Source organism: Rattus rattus, chromosome 10 (genome assembly GCF_011064425.1).
Source record: "Rattus rattus isolate New Zealand chromosome 10, Rrattus_CSIRO_v1, whole genome shotgun sequence".
Taxonomy (NCBI): Eukaryota; Metazoa; Chordata; class Mammalia; order Rodentia; family Muridae; genus Rattus; species Rattus rattus.
Window position 1 is genome coordinate 93,399,258 of NC_046163.1, and position 17,877 is coordinate 93,417,134.

General features: G+C 39.8%; 1 protein-coding gene across 1 annotated transcript in view; it reads right to left on the bottom strand.

Moving 5' to 3' along the window:
• The window catches only part of LOC116911743 (contactin-associated protein like 5-3), an 820,968-nt gene that overhangs the window by 768,686 nt on the left and 34,405 nt on the right, over window positions 1-17,877 (bottom strand). The window lies entirely within an intron of this gene.

The window sequence follows — 17,877 nt, forward strand, 5'->3', positions numbered from 1 at the left end:
TATCCCATCTTAATCAAAACATTGGGACAATGGGGACTACAAGTCGCTGCAGAAAAGGTTCAAATTGCAGAAATTGGCTCATTTCTGGGAACGGTCATTTATCCTGAAAAATAGTTCCCAGAAATTAGAGATTCAGAGATCATTTACATACCTTAAATGATTTCCAAAAGTTATTGGGAAATATAAATTGGCTGAGACCATTTTCAAAGATTTCCTCTACTGAGTTGAAACCTTTATTTGATATTTTGGAAGGGGACTCTCATATCTCCTCTCCAAGAGCATTGACCCCAGCCGCAAACCGGGCCTTACAAGTTGTAGAAAAAGCCTTACAGGATGCTCAATTGCAGCACATTGATGAACCAAACCTTTTGATTTGTGTGTTTTCAAAACTATGCATTGCCAACAGCTGTCTTGTGGCAGGATGGGCCTTTATTATGGGTCCATCCCAATGAATGCATCTCCTGCTAAGATTATTGACTGGTATCCTGATGCGGTTGCTCAGCTTGCACTCCGCGGGTTAAAGGCAGCTATTACTCATTTTGGGAAAGAACCCAAAACTTTGATAGTACCATATACAGCCATTCAGGTTCAAACATTAGCTGGTACCTCAAATGCTTGAGCAGTGTTAGTTACTTCCTTTGCTGGACAGATTGATAATCATTATCCAAAACACCCAATCCTACAGTTTGCTTTAAGCCAAGCCATTATGTTTCCACGCATAATGTCTCAGAAACCACTTGTTGATGGGGTTGTAGTGTATACAGATGGGTCAAAAACTGGTATAGGTGCTTATGTGGTCAATAATAAGGTAGTATCTAAGCAGTATAATGAAACCTCACCTCAAGTTGTAGAATGTTTAGTGGTGCTAGAGGTCCTCGAGACCTTCCCAGGCCCGCTTAACATTGTGTCAGATTCCTCCTATGTGGTTAATGCAGTTAAGGTTCTTGAGGTGGCTGGATTAATCAGGCCTTCCAGCAAACTTGCTCAAATTTTTCAACAAATTCAATCTACCCTTCTCAGCAGGAGATCCCCTGTATTCATAACACATATTAGAGCTCACTCGGGCCTTCCTGGGCCAATGTCCCGCAGAAATGACCTAGCGGACAAAGCTACAAGAGTGATTACAGTTGCCTCGTCCCCTCAATTAGACTTAGCAAAAGAATTTCACAGACGATTCCATGTAACGGCTGAAACTTTACGCCGCCGATTTGCTTTGACCAGAAAAGAAGCTAGGGAGATAGTTACCCAATGTCAAAATTGTTGTCAATTCCTGCCTGTACCACATGTGGGAGTTAACCCATGAGGAATCCGACCGCTACAGGTTTGGCATATGGATGTTACTCATATCCCTTCTTTTGTAAAACTTCAGTATTTGCATGTTTCTATTGATACATGCTCTGGAATTATGTTTGCTACACCTCTAACAGGAGAAAAGGCCTCACATGCAATTCAACATTGCCTCGAGGCGTGGAGCGCTTGGGGTAAACCCAAACTCCTTAAGACAGACAATGGACCAGCTTATACTTCTCAAAAATTTCAACAGTTCTGCCACCAGATGGAGGTGACTCATCTGACTGGTCTCCTGTATAATCCTCAGAGACAGGGCATTGTAGAACATGCCCATCGCACTCTCAAATCCTATTTAATTAAACAAAAAGGGGGAGTCGAGGAGACTCTACCCTCAGTACCAAGAGTAGCTGTTTCCATAGCACTCTTCACCCTTAATTTTTTAAATCTTGACGCCCAAGGCCATACTGCGGCCGAACGTCACTATTCAGAGCCTGATAGACCAAAAGAGATGGTAAAATGGAAAGATGTCTTGACTGGTCTATGGAAAGGCCCGGATCCTATTTTAATAAGATCCAGGGGAGCGGTTTGTGTTTTCCCACAGGAAGAAGACAATCCATTCTGGCCACCGGAACAACTGACACGGAGAATTCTGACGCCTAGAAATGACTCCCGGATGGATCCCTCGGAAACTACCTCTAGTCCTCACACTACCTCTTTGGATTTGGATTCCTAGTACTTCTAAGAATGGGTGGAGGTGGCTCTGTTTGGTGCAGCCCTATGCTGTGGATTAGTATTCATGCTATGGTTGGTTTGCAAACTCAGATCTCAACAAAAACGTGACAAGGCCGTTATCACTCAAGCACTTGTAGCCATTTGAACAAGGGGCCTCCCCTAAAATTTGGTTATCTATCTTCAAAAATTAGTCGGTATCTGAGTTCTCTGCTCTTGTACCCCATGGATCTGTGGGTCCATTGCACTGGGAGAGAGAGACTCACGATTCCTTTGATCAGCCCTTCTACATCGCTGAGGTTTCCTCATTGCACGCGATAGGGTGATCATGTTCTCCCCACTAACTCACCTTCTGGCTGGCCTCTTTTTAGAGTTCGCCCTAGGTCATTATTCAGTTACTGTCACACAGCACTGTGGTATCCAGAGACGGGCAACTTTCCTCATGCACAGACCGATCTAAGACACGGGGCCCGGTGGCGATAGGGTTACCCTTCGACGGATAAGGCTGTGACATAGAGGAACGACCTAAGACAGGAGCCACAGCAGATGGACGTAACTGCGGGGACCTAGACCAGCCTAGACAATAATTTACCGCTATTTATTAATAAAAAGTAAAGGGGGAGATGTAAAGGGCCGCAATAACATTCGCCACCACTAGATGGCGCTGGCTTCCACTGCGCCCCACGTGGAAGGCCAAGTCAGTCAAGATGGCGCTAGCCTTGGCCGCGCAAGCCGACTCCCTATCGGGAGATTAACTGTGTGCGCATGTGCAAGAGTGCCTTCGTGCCAGGTCTTTGCCCATTCCGGGGCGTGCCTGATGAGGTCATGAGTAAGCAACCAATCAGGTGTGGATGCACGCACGAGGGTTTTATAAGCGTGCCTGGCCGGCGCGGGGAGCTTCTCCATAAGATAGAAATAAAGTTTCTACATATAGCAAGGATTTCTATGTCTGCGTGCTTCTTGCCGGCGGGAGGTCGCGCGTGGGACACTGCGTCATGGTTGGGGTTGAGAAAGCCCAAGCGTGAGCTTGAATAAAAAAAAAAAATAGTGTGATTGCATCAGCCTCAGCTCCTGGTTGATATTTTGGGGCTCAAGAATGAGGAACATTTTGATGGGTTGGCTGAGAAAAGCCCTTAAATCTTTTAGTACTGACCTGAGGGGGTTCTCGATACTGGTAATGCCCGTGTAGTACCACAGAGTATGTTGTTGTTGTCCATCCTTGTCTGTGCAATACTTTGTTTCTGTGCAACCTTGCAGTACCTTTTGTTCCTGGAGGCTCAACAGTAACTTTATTTCCACTGTCTAATTCCATATTTGTACATAAACTCTGAGAATTGGCTTTGAATCCGTATCTGTGGCCAAAAGTGATTAAGACACATGTACTAGAAGACTTCAGCCGCACAGAACTGGAAGATAGTGTACTCCCAAAATTGATGGCCTAATCTGGGGTCTAATGCTGGGCTCCAAGAACCATCAGCTCCACCTTCTGATTATTTCCAATTTCTTCATGACAGAGAAGAAGGAATGAGTTTCTTTTATTTTGTGATTTCTATGCTGTGCTTCTCCAGACTAACTGTTTGCGTTTGTGCTTCTCATTACAGGGTAGCTTAGACAGACTTTTAGTATGGGACAGGTACCTTCAACCCTACTAGAATTCAATGTCCTCCATTTTAAGAATGTCTTAACTACGGAGGGGGATCTCTCTGTCATTATTTTGAGAGATACATTAACCTTTTTTTTTTTTTGCATGTCAGAATAGTCTGCTTTCAAAACCAGCTGACCCCCAGAAGGACCCTTTGATCTCAGATTGGTCCAAAGGATTGGGAAAGTCAATTTTAAACCCAAATTTAGTTACCCAGAACAAATTATCTTATGTGGTGGTTAGGCAAGACCTCCTAGAGGACCTTCCCTTTGGGTTTAAACTTTTTGTACCCGCATAAGAGTCAGTCCCTCCATAGGCAGAATAGGCAGATCTTGCCTTGGCTAACAAAATATCCAAGCATAAAAAAGGAGAGTCACTGGACCATCTCCTTCTGTACCATGCCTCTATCTGGCCCCTAAAGAAGAAGTTAGGAGGATGCTTTCTTTCCATTCCCACTTCAATCCATCAGGCAAAATAGCACCTGCCATAGTCAGCTCTGAAACAGGCAGCTCCAACCCAGGTGATGGGAGGGAAACCTGTTTCAGTGACAGGAAGCTGACAGGGACTGCCTCCTGAGCCCGAGTCTGTTGTCCTCCCCTTAGCTCAGAGCAGGGCTATTTTATGATCATGGGAAACAACTTTATAAGTATTGGCCTTTTCCTCTAGTGACCTTTATGATTAGAGAATTCAGAATTTCCCTTTTTCAGATAATCTCCAAGATTTAATTAATCTCTTACAGACGGTTCTCTTCATGCACCAGTCCACTTGGGATGATTGCCAACAACTTTGCAGGTTCTCTTCACCATAGAATATAGAGGGTGAGAATTGAGACAGAGCCCAGGAAGATGGTTCCTGGCTTTCTAGGATAACCCATCAATAACCAAGCAGCTATTGATGCTAACTTTCCCTTAATGCACCCAAATTGGGACTTTAGCACTGTTTAAGGTAAAGGGAGCTTCTTGATTTATGGTCAGTCTCTGTTGGGAGGTCTCAAAGAGTCTGCACAATATCCCACTAACCTGCCCAAAGCTTATGGCAGTTTTCTTAGATAAGGTCATAGAGTCATTTGGTCAGCACACCCCAATGGTCTCTGAATGCCCAAGAACAAAGGCACTGGTATCTCTAGCCTTTATTAAGCAAGTAGCACCAGATAATAAAAGAAAGTTCCAGAGAATTGAAAGGTTAGGAGAAAATAGTATGGAAATCTTAGTGATGTGGCAGAGAAAGTGTTTAATGGGAGAGAGAATGCAGAAAAACAGATGAAGTCAAAAAAATGAATGGAGGAAAGACAGGTAAAAGGGCAGAGATAACAGACTCATGACCTAAGAAAGATCCTTTTGGCAGCTTAAGCTAAACCACAGACCATAGGAGACACCTAAAATAAATGACTTGTGAAGATGAAGGTATGGGGAGCCTTAAGGAATGAGAATTCCCATGCTTGAGGAAAAAAATGTGATTATTGTAATGAGGAGGGCCACTGGGCCAGTGAATGTCCCAAGGAGAAGAAGAATATTCATACCCGGCCTTAGAAAATTAAACTAGGGTTGAGGAATGGAAGGATGGGGTTCAGACCATTTTCTCAAGCCCAGGTTAATTTTAAAAGTGTACAAAAATCCCAATAGTTTCCTTGTAGATATGGGGACCTCAATATTCTATCTTGCTGAAGCATAAAGGTAAAGTTTCTTCAAAGAAATCCTAGGACCAAGGTGCAACAGGTATTAAACAATACACATGGACTACTCAAAAAACAGTGAACTTTGGAATGGGCGGTGTAACCCACTGGATTCTTATTGTACCTGAATGTTATTATCCTCTATTAGATTTAGATGGGAAGCCTGCTCATTTTCTGACTACCTTTCTAGAAAAAGAGTTCAGGTTATTTCAGTCTCTACTCACTTCACAGGACAAAATTATGACTTCACTAGATGACTTTTCTAATGCTTGTACAAGGAGCCAGGATGGATAAGCAGATCCCAGTTTGGATTGATATCAAGTCAATTTGAGAATGTTTGACAGTACCTTATGTCCCTGATTGCCATGGAAGGTATAATACCCCGTATCGGGAGGATATTTTATGTGGGGTTGCTGAGAACATGTCAGTCAGTCAGTCTGGAACAACACACTCCTGCCAGTCAAGAAGCCCAGAATTAATGATTAAAGACTGGTACAACATTTAAGTGAGGTAAACAAATGAGTTATGGATTTTCACCCAACAGGCACTGATCCCTATACCCTTTGAATGTTGTTTCTCCTAGACTCCAGTGGTGTATAGTGCATGACTTAAAGGATGCTTTGTTCAGTTTATGCTTAGCACCCAAGAACCAAGACCTCTTTGCCTTTGAATGGCACAATCCTTTGTTTGGGATTCGTGGAACAATCTGTCCCAGGGATTTAAGAATTTACCTGCCATCTTTGATGAGGCCCTCCATGAAAATCATGAATGAGTACAGGACACAACACCCTAACCTGAATCTTTTGCCATATGTAAACCAACTCCTAGTGGCAGCAAAAACTGAGGAAGAAAGCTTAGAGAGGACCCAGGCACTCTGGGAAGACCAGGAAAATTTGGGCTACCACGCCACTGCTAAGAAAGCTCAGTTCTGCTAGCAACAGGTTATATGACCCATCTAGGGCACATATTAAAGAATGTCAGAGCATGTGTCCTTGCTACATGTTAGAGCATCTTGTGGGTAAATGCCCAGGAGTGGTATGGCTGGGTTCTCATGTAATACTATATCCAATTTTCTGAAGAACCTCCAGACTGATTTCCAAAGTGATTGCACCAGTGTTCATTCCCACCAACAATGGAGGAGTGTTCCTCTTTCTCAACATCTTCACCAGTATCTGTTGTCACCTGAGATTTTATCTTAGCCATTCTGACTGGTGTTAGGAGGACTCTCAGGGTTGTTTTGATTTGTACTTCCCTGATGACTAAGAATGTTGGACATTTCTTTAGATGCTTCTTAGAAATTCAAAACTCCTCAGCTAAGAATTCGTTGCTTAGCTCTGTACCCCATTTCTTTTTTTTTTTTTTTGGTTCTTTTTTTTCGGGGCTGGGGACCGAACCCAGGGCCTTGCGCCTCCTAGGCAAGCGCTCTACCACTGAGCTAAATCCCCCAACCCCTGTACCCCATTTCTAAATAGAGTTATTTGATTCTCTGGAGTCTATTTTCTTGAGTTCTTTGTATATGTTGGATGTTAGCCCTCTATCAGATGTAGTATTGGTAAAGATATTTTCCAATCTGTTTGTTGCCATTTTCTCCTAATGACAGTGTCATTTGCCTTACAGAAGCTTTGTAATTTTATGAGACCCATTTGTTGATTCTTGATCTTAGAGCACAAGTCATTGGTGTTCTGCTCAGGAGATTGTCCCCAGTGCCCAACTGGAATTTTTACATTTATCTAATATGGCAAAAGGTGCCTTTGCAGATATCATTCATTTTCAGATATTGAGATCTAATTGTCATGAAATATCTTCTGAGGTCTAACTATGATCATGCTTCCTTGTATGAGGAAGGCACAGGGAGAATCTGTTCGGAAGTGATAAAATAACCACTGAAATCAGATTGAAGAAATGTCCTCACAACCCAAAGAACATTGTCTGTTTCCTAAATCTGAAGGGGGAAAGGTATGATTTCCTTCAGGAGCTTCTGAAGGAAGGGTGTCTCTACTAACCACTTAATGCTGGAAATCCCACAAATATCTACTGAGAAGTGATTAAGTATGAGATATATGGAGTTACACATCTATGTAGATTGAATAATGCAAGGCCTTTGAGTTCTAGGTGCTCTTGAACTAATTGAATATATGAACTGTATATGAGTATCACTGCACAATTATTTAAATTTTGAGGCTGAGGTGCAAACTTCAGAGAATCAAATAATGGAATTTTACTTGTCTGTTCAAAATCAGGTTTCAAGTAAATATCCTGAAAAATACAGTCATTTATAGGCACATTAAAGATAGCCATCACATGAACATACAAAAGTTATCTGGAATAGAATATGCAATATAAGATATGGTTTTGGCTTTCTAATAGGTTATAAAATTATGGTGTTAATTTTATTCTTCATTTCTCAATGTCAAGACTTTCATTGATAAGAAAACAAGTAAAGAGTTTTGTGTTAAAAATTTCTGGGAGCTGTACCGGTTAGAAGTACATACACCCCAGGAGTGAAAATAACACAAAGATGAAGTCCAAGAGATCCAATGAACTGACTTGCCTTTCTGTGGAAAATAATGAACAAAAGAGCCACACTCTCATGCCATCAATAAAAGGGGATGCTATTATTTTAATAATGATTTTCAGATATTGTAAAGCATATCACTAAGAATGCAAACTCTCATCTCAAATTATACTGTGAAAGGAAAGTTTCCTAGATCAGAACAAGTATGAACATTTTCAAAAACGATTCCTGGATTTGAATATGTTCCAGTATAAAGTGGAATCTGGAGTTAAAAAGAAACATTCCGGGAATAAGTTAGGTTCCTCTGTACAACATGGGTAGAACACACTGCTGTCCTCCTATATAAACTCTTCTCACATGCAGATACACAAAAAACATATGCAAACAATTTCCCTAGTGTCAAATATACATATGGATACACTTAACAACAGCACAATCTGTGCATGTACAAACATATACATTCACATATTGTATAACGTACATACTTGTATACATGTTAACATGCATCCACATATACGCAGGCAGGTGCAGAGATATGTGTACATACATATTCAAGTAAGAAAACCTATTCACATCCAAACACACACACACACACACACCCACACACACACACACACACACACACACACACACACACAGATCAGCAACCTCCACAATACTCCTGGAATAGACCTCTCAAGGGGGGCAGACAACAGCAAGGAGAATATCCTCTTTCTAATTATGTGAGGGACACTTTGCAATTTTACCTGAGAGTATATCCACTTACTGCTAATAGCATTGGAATGCATTTCTTAATTGGAAATCCAAACTGGACTGCAAATATTTTGTTCAGTTTTAACTTTATAAAGAAGATGGGCTTTAAGGTGATAAATCCCCAGGCACAAGCTAGCATTAGTATCAATAATGAGAACTCAGATGACTTTTTAAAAACACTGCTCTGAGTCATCTTGGATTTGGACTTGGATTTGGACTGTTGAGCCTTCTGGGAAAACTTAGGAGCCACTCTAGAGTTAGTAGTACTAAGATGCCTGCTTGCTTGGCATTACCACCTTCCTTACAGGGATTATAATTGAAATCCTTAGAGTTATTATAACCCACAGACTCTGTGTGTGTGTGTGTGTGTGTGTGTGTGTGTGTGTGTGTGTGTGTGTATGTATTGGTGGACGTGTTCCTGTGAATGAAGATTCACATGTGTGTGCAGGTGCATACAACATGTACAAAAACAGGCAAGTGAAGGTATAAAGTTACTCTTGGGCATTTAGTTCAGTATCTCTCTGATTTGTTCCTTTTTAAAGAACTCCAGTGCTCTCCCCAGCTAGATAGGCTGGCTGCCCAAAGAGCCAAGAAATCTTTCTCTGTAACTTCTTCAATGTTGAGATCAATAGTCTACTGCCACATAGTTATTTATCCAAATTAAAAGTGTTGATATCAACTCTCACACATATGTTAGTAGCACTGTGTTGAGTTAGCCATCTCCCTAGCCCCACAGCAGGTATCATGGTCAGGATATTGGAGCGTTTTTGCACCTAGAACAAAGAAACCCCTACACCTTTCTGAAAAGTGGATGTGTTACAAAGAGGTCCTCTGAAAATCTCTGAAATGGATTTTGGATTTAACTGTTGTATGTAGTCCATGTTTTGATTTCTGTAAGCAAGTGAATTCTTTGGGAGGCATGATTCTCATTTGTTTCATACTTTCAACTTCTCTTCATTATTCATCTATTCAGTGGGACAATGTTTTGTGAGCTTTCATTGCTAAGCCAGAAAAGCTTTAGTTTAGACTCCACAAGTAGTGAGGAATCTTATACAAGAACTCAGACCCTCTTTCCATGTTATGTTGACAGGAAGTAGTCACAGAGCTTTATATGAATTAGCTGACATTTCTGGTAAGTGTCAATGTATGTCAGGATTGGACATAGACACCAAGATCTATTGAAATAAAGTATCTGGATTCTGGCATTAGAGAACATCAAATTATGTAAAGACAGTGTTCTTACACCTAGAAAAACTGCAAAATGTTAGCATAGAAGCTCCAACCAAGTACAGAATTAAAGGAACCCTGAATCAGATCATGGGTGAAAGGTATAATTTGTTTGCTTGTAAGATGGTGCTCTGTTTTATTTTCATCCAGATGTTTGGACAGGTTGTTTCTTAAGTCTTGGTTAAATATGAGAGAGGTAAAATTGGAGAATTAGAATAGTGTGGATAAGATTTGTTTTTGTTGGTGTTTGCTATTGTTTTGTTTTACAAGGGAATGACAGTAGCTAAATTTATCATGTCTTTATATAAGTTCCTCCTAGTTCTATATTCAGTCCTCATATATGCTGCCATCGCTCTGAGTCTGATACTCATGTGATGCAAAATAAAAACCCTACACAGGTCTCTCTGTCCCTTTGGCCTCCATGTTTTAATCGCTCCCACATGGTCTTGAAGTATGCCTCTCACCCCACATTTTTCATCTCATATCCCTTCTTTTGAGCCTCATTTTTTTTGCTGTAGAAACAGATACTTAGAATCAATCTTACTGAGGTATCTTCATCCTAACACCTTGTCTTCATTATTTTACTTACTAAATACAAGAATAACAAGATCTATTTCACTTGAGGCCAGCCTTTGACACAGAGCATCACTGACTTCCTGTCCAGGTAGATATCAGTTGTTACAAACCTTCTTGCAGTTGATATTTAGACATACACAACTGGGCAATGTATCTATTTTATTACTCAGTATCTTGTTTTCTAATACTAGAATGCCTATTTCTATCATTCTTTGAATGGGACACAACGTCCAATGGCACACTTTGGATGTGTCTATTCTAGTCTTAATGGAGCATAAACATTACATATATTTCCTATCTTAAAATTTACTTTGCTCTTGAATTCACAGTGTTTCCTATTTTTCCTCCTGCATCTCACTATGTCTGTCTGTCTATGTATCTATCTATCTATGTATCTATCTATCTATCTATCTATCTATCTATCTATCTATCTATCTATCTACCTACCTACCTACCTACCTACCTACCTACCTACCTATGTATTCAACTCTTCAAGTTAAAATCTTCCCTGTAGAACCTACTGAGTCGCTGTCATTTAAGACTGTAATCCCAACCACTAAGTGAAAGACCCCAGAGAGCAGAAAAGACTGACTTTTACATGTAAACTCAAGACACTTTCAAAATACCTAGGGCAGTGAAGTATTTAAAACTCCAAGTAGAGAAATATAATTATAAAATACAGACTAAATTTCATAAATTGACATCTATTTCAGAAAATTATTTGCCTCACTCACTCCCTTTCTGGTGATATCAGTTGCTTTTCTTGCTTAGAAAATACACCTTACAGACAGGAATAATATATTGAAGACTTGACCTTGATGATATATCTTGTTGGTGGGAGAAAGAGAAAGCTGATCCACTCTCTTTTCAGTCAGGAATCAGAGATGTGTAGTGGAGCTCAGCTTACATTTGCCTTAGTTTTCACCAGAGAAACCTGTCCCTTGGGATATTTTAACCCATCTGAGAGTGAATCTTTCCACCTCCATAAACTGGATATAGAAAATCTCTCATAGGCATTAGAGATTTTTCTCCACAGTGATTCTAGATTCTGTCAACTTGACAATCACTAAGACTCTTATACTGACTGTCTTCCCATATGACCTCCATGGATTTCTTCCATTCTTCTTTCCTCTGCCTATGTTTTTAAGAACAATAGATACCCACTCCTACCTCAGTAAGACAGAGGAAATCTTACCTCTCTTGTCCTATACTCTGGGCTACACACAGCTTCCATGCTTTCTAAGTTCAAAGATACTGGGCCTCCTTTCTCTGTCTTCAAACCAGTCAGTGGATATATCTGTCTACTTCACTATCAGTTGCTGATCCTCTATTCTAATTGCTAACTGTCTCATAGAAGTAGACTGTGGAACATATGAAATTGCTCAAATATTGTTTCCTTCTACTTAAATTGACATGTGCATCAGCTGCCTATTGCCAGCTCTGTGGCCACATCCTCTCCATCTATAGCCTTCTGAGTGTCAAACAACACAGATCCCTACACATGAGCTTGCTATTCTCATCTTCATGCTTCGTTTCTTTTTGCTTATTTTTTTACAATTATTTATTTATTGTCTGTGTTTGTGTCTATGTCTCTGTATGTTAGTCCCTCCACAACCACTGATTTCATGTGGAGGTTAGAGAACAACAAGTGCGAATCCCAGAGATTGAAGGCCTGACTTCATGCAGGGTGGCTGGAGGCCTCCTTCTGCAACTTTAAAGCACATTATTCTTCCAAAGTTTTTCCTGTTGGTATGATATGAGAGGGATGTTGAACTAGCTTTATAACTGTTTCCATAATGTCCATTAATATAAATTATCCCATTCCATTCTGGGTAAGAAATTCTCTTATTTTGTAGGTTTCCTTCAAGCTATAGAAATGAATTCAGTAGGCATAATGTCATTTACAATGTTATGTACATTTTAGTTTTTATTGTAATTTTACCTATTAAAATGCATTTTCAGTAAAAGTAATGCTTGTATCACATATTTATTTCTCAAGCCTTTCTTAAGAAATGGCAGCTAATTTTAGCACTTTTATTAAATAATCTAAATGAATAAATTCATAAGAGAGTATAAAGCTTTCACTGTCTATATCTTCACTGTTGCTTGAAATGACATGAGTAGATCAACTGAAGACTTCTAAGGGTGTGGATGTCTCAGAGATCTAGGCATTAGCTATTTTATTAAAAACTGTATCCTTGACTAGAATGATTGCAGGGTTCTGGGGCCTGGTGTATAAACTATTAGATATGACAATGTTCCTAATTCTCAGACTTTTTTCTGCATTGAAGTAGAGAGGAGGCTGAGGCTGGAGAGATGGCACAGTAGTTAAAGAATGTATGATGTTTCTGCTGGAGAATCAAGTTCAGTTCCCAGAAACCATACCAAGCTTCTCACAAATTCCTGCATCTCTGCCTTGAAGGGTATCATATCCATTTGTTGATGAGCAACTGTAACTCATTGTACATGGTCGCAAACACACACACACACACACACACACACACACACACACACACAATTTAAAAAATAAAATGAATCCTTAACGAGATGAATATTTTTAGTTTTCCTGCATTTTTTTCCATATGAAGTTGTGAATTTTCTTTCCTTTGAAGATCATAGGTGCATTATTCAGTCACCACCATTTTCTGCAGCAGTTGGGGACAGGTGGAGATATTCATAGTCAGACATTACGTGGACGGAATGTGTAAAGTGATTGAGAAGCTCAATCAAATCCCTTTCCACATATCTCCACTGGAAAGGTGGAGGAGAGATTGTAAGTACCAGCAATATGAAGGATTCCAGGATAACAGGTATATGATACTTATTCTCTTAGTATTTTTATGGGAATACTGGCCATGAGAAAAAGTGAGTCTCTGACTCTTGTGCCTTCTCTTGGGATGATTCTTTACCTGTTAGGTTGCTGTTGCCAACTTATGATTTGATGGTTTTTCCTTCACCTTATATTTATTTGTCATGTTGGCAAATCTCTTATAATCTCATTCTTTTCTAATGAGAGACAGAAAGCAGGTTGATGCAAAGAGGAAGGGAAATATGGCGGAACTGGGAGAAGTAGAGAGAGGAGAACCTAATTAGGAATATTGTATGAGAAGAGAATATTTTTGTTAAAATCCTTTAAATGAGTAAGGTGTATATAATTGTGTGAACACTGTAGTGCTGGCAGGCAGAACAGAAATGACCTATATTAGAGTTTCTTTATCAGGCACTCTAAATACTTTTTTTTCTGGTTGTTCACCTGTTTGATCAATTTTTCTATCATAGTGGAGAGTTTTATTTTCTTATATAGCCATTAAAAAGGAAATGATAAAACTGCCTATTTTCTGGCAACTTTTTGTCACCTTGATTGTCTTCTATCTGCACCCTCCCCTGTACCCCCTATTAAGCTAGTTAATAAGTGTGAGTTTGGACTTTCCAACATGATGGCAAGTTCTCTCAGCACAAATCCTATATTACCAAGGTGGATAGGGTGGTCCTTGCACAAAAATATCTGCTGGGTGTAATAAGGAAAATGTTGACAAGACAGTATGTTTGGGAAGCACATTACGCTTGAAAAATAATGTTTTAATTTTAATAAATATATGCTCCTTAAAATGGCAAAGTTCCAAGTGGTTTGAACCTTATGTGAGACTAACATTAAGACTTTTGCTGGAGTTGATGACTTAGAGAAGATTTTATTTTGATCAGGATGGTCACTTTTACACTTTGGGGCCTTGCTGAACTTGAATTATGAAGCCCCTGAGCTCAGAACAGAGTTTCCATTTCAGCGGCACCTTCAAGTCTTGCTAAAGCAGAAGTCTATCCACTATGAAGACATTTGTCATGACTGATCAGGCTAAGCTGTCCTCAGTCAGGAAAGCATAAATGAGTTTGTTTGCTCTAAATGTCTGCCAGGGCCTCATTAATTTAGAAGGCAACTGGAGGTGACAAATGTGCCAGGAAAAAACAGGTTGGGGTTGACTATTAAATTATTCAGGTGCTGACAGGCAACTCCTCCTCTAGTCCCCAGGAAAGCCTCATGTTACATCTGCAAAGTGAAGTTATTGAAATGTTCACTCAAAAACTGCAACCTCATATTGAAATCTTGACCCCCGAAGCAGAGTATTATGAACATACCTTCCATGGACTGGGTTCATGTTCTGCACAGGTGTGGAAGGATTCAGCTTACAGATATTGAGCTCAGAATTTGACACTGGGCTAACTTCAGTATAGATCTTGTACTTATAGGCAATTGTGCAATATTTCTAATTCTAAAAATGATAAGCCACAGTTCCAACTTATAGGATAAATTGGATAATCTTCAGACCTGCATTTGTTTAGAAGTAATCATCCTCCCATATTTTGATGCAAATATAATCTAATTTGAGGCACATTAAATTTTTACTTGAAAAATATAACTTCTAAGTGTACAAGGTAACTTAGACACTTATCAATGGTGTTTGGCTCCTATATTAGAAGTAAGAAAAATACGTCTTTGGGACAGAATTTAGATCCAATGGAATAAATATTACTGGGCTGAAGCCTGAGAGATCATAGCCCTATGGTTAGTACCTACTACTGTGTTTTTTTACTAAATGAACACGGTGGCAAACCCTCTCCTAAATACTTGCAATTATGTTCATAGATTAGCACTCCAACCACACTTTGATATGGTGTTTCCTTTGTAGTAGAATGCTATTAATATGTGAACAGTGGCTTCTGAACATGGTAGTAATTTTATACCCATGAACTCTGTGCTGAAGGAGTTATCTGGACAGGACTGAACCGCCATCATTTCATCATGGCTTTTGCCTGCCAACCTCTCTCTAAGAGTCCATGGGCAGTAAATGTTACAGAAGAAGGGGAAGTTGTCCTGGTTCCAGTAAGTAACTCCTTACTCAACAATCATACAACCTTCATTAAACTCAATGGCTCACAAAAACACATGAGTGTAGAAATGTGAGAGGGACCTTATTAGGAAGGAAACTTCACTGTGAAAGAAAAACCGAAAAGGTTGGTGGGCTAGGAGAATGACCAAAATTCAGTATATAAATTTATAGAAAACAAAATTAAATTCTTATTGGCAGTAAGGCATATCATTTTAAATATTGTTTTCTGTTATTTTTCTCAGATCATTATATACGTGTTCTGTTTTTGTGAGTGATCGGTATTCTATTGGAGCAGTGTTTTTGTTTTGTTTTTTCAATGCTGGGCCTCAAAAACAAACAAACAAGCAACAACAACAACAAAAGGATATGATGCTGGAAGTCACAATGGGGATCATTAGGTACAGAAATCTCTGGGTATGTCTCCTAAATCTGAGTCTCAAACACCTGGAAAATGTTGCCTTTAGTTCTCTAGCCTGCTTGTGTTGCTTTGATTATGGACCTCATCCTCCAATTTCAGGAGAACAACTGGGCTGTGCCCTTAGTTTCTTTCCAATTATAGGCAAGCTCCCAGGTTTTGAATGTGAAAGGTCCCTGCCCTGATGGCTCCTATGCTTGAGTACTTGGTCATCACTTCATGGTTTTTGTTGTTGTTGTTGTTGTTTCATTTTGTTTTGTTTTTGGAGCTAGAATCTTGATGGAGAAAGTGGGTGACTGAAAATGGGCCTTTAGGTTCCTTTTCTGTCCCCAATTTCTGTTCACCAAGGATTGTTTTTTCTCTTTGTTAAATTTTCATCCAAGAGGGGAGAAATTTTTGTAACTAAATGAGAGAAGCCTCTATTATATAATACACTGTGTTTATGGGAGTATATGTAAATCACAGAAAATTTAATTTTGTCATTGAAGGAAGCATCAGTGATGCTCTTTGTTTGGCAGTGGTATTTTTTACATTATATTTTCTCAATGTGTTTTTATTAATACTAAAAATGCTATTTTACTAGACCAGAGATACCTAAAGCCACCTTCTCAACTCCTTTATACACACAGAGTGTAGAAATATTTAGTCTCCCTTTAACATGCTATTAATCCATGCCTTCCCTGAAGAATTTTGGGAGCAGCCTCAAGATGGTGGAAGCAGCCTTCATGTTAAAAAGCAATTGTATTTTAATCTTATGTTAGAACAAAAGCAATAGCTTTATGTCAGTCAAAGCAGCCATACCTAAACATGCACGTGTAGTTCTGCTTGACCTCAATAGATAGAATAAATCTGGTTTTCAGGTAACCTAGCACTGGTGGTCAGGCACTGGTGGTCAGATCACTAAGCAACCCTACCTATTGTTCCCCCCACTGACTGATTTACCCAGCCAATATCCTGGTCATGGAGCCATACCCATTCTTCTGTGGTTACCTAGCACCTCCCTGCATCTTGCTTCTACCAGTATATCTTCTGCCTGAGAAAGATTAAAAATTGTCAGCTTAATCAGACTTCTTGACTTGCTATCTGTTCTTTGCATCTCTTGTCCCCCATTCTCTCCTAGGTAGACCCCAGATTTTGTCGATTGCCCTGCAGGTTGAGGCAGAACAACACTTCACAAAAAGCCTGACAAAGGAACTATGAAGCAGAGAGAATCAAAAACGATTAAAGATGTAATTAAGAGGACTGTTGTTGTTTGAGAATGAAATGTTCCTCAGATGTTCACATATTTGAACATTAGTTCCCCAGTGATGGCACTGTTTGGGAAGGTTATGGACCCCTCAGTAAGATAATCTCATTGGTGGAAGTAAGCCAAAAAAAGTGGGGCTTTTATCCCAGTCTTACTTCCTCTTATGCTTAACTCCCATTTATCATGACATTTAACATTTAATTTACTCAGTGACCTAGGTTTTTGTATTCTGTACATTTTCCTTCTTTAGCAAAGGAAGACTCAGAAAACCCAATAAAAATTTAAGCTTGTAGTCAGGGAAACAGCAGTTGCAATGTAAATATAATTGTGGCTGTAATTCAAGAGCCTGTCTCATCATTTTCAAGCTATTTGTCTAGACTGATGGGACTTTGTGTCCTGATGCTGGTCGCTTCACTGGCTTTGCTTAACATGCATTGAAAGATTCAGAGCTGAGAGACCCTCTCTCAAGTCTCAGGATGATGCGAACTCCCAAGAACTCACATAAGAACATCCTTGCTATAATCACAAGAGGTTTATTGATAGGAACCAGTGCACTGGGGTTGAGACTCATATCCCACACATGGGTAGAGGAGTTCGACCCCAAGTAGCTGGGAGAAGGGGTATTTAAAGGGAAAAGCCACAAGTCACGGGAGTAGGGATGGCATCATTGGAAAATGTCGAAAATACCAGTGAAAAATCACCAGGAGAAGCTTCCGGTCTCTCAAGATTTTTTTTTTTTTTAAGATTTTAATCTAACTTTATGCTCAGCTAGTTCCTGGGAGAAACTTCCTGTTATCTTACTAGGCCTAGATCACATACTTAAGGTCTTATCTTACGCCCTTTCATCTAGTTCCTGGGAGAGGAGGCTCAAGAAATGTGACCTTTTACCTACTTACTGGCAAAGAGTAGGGTCTAGAATTTGAGGTATT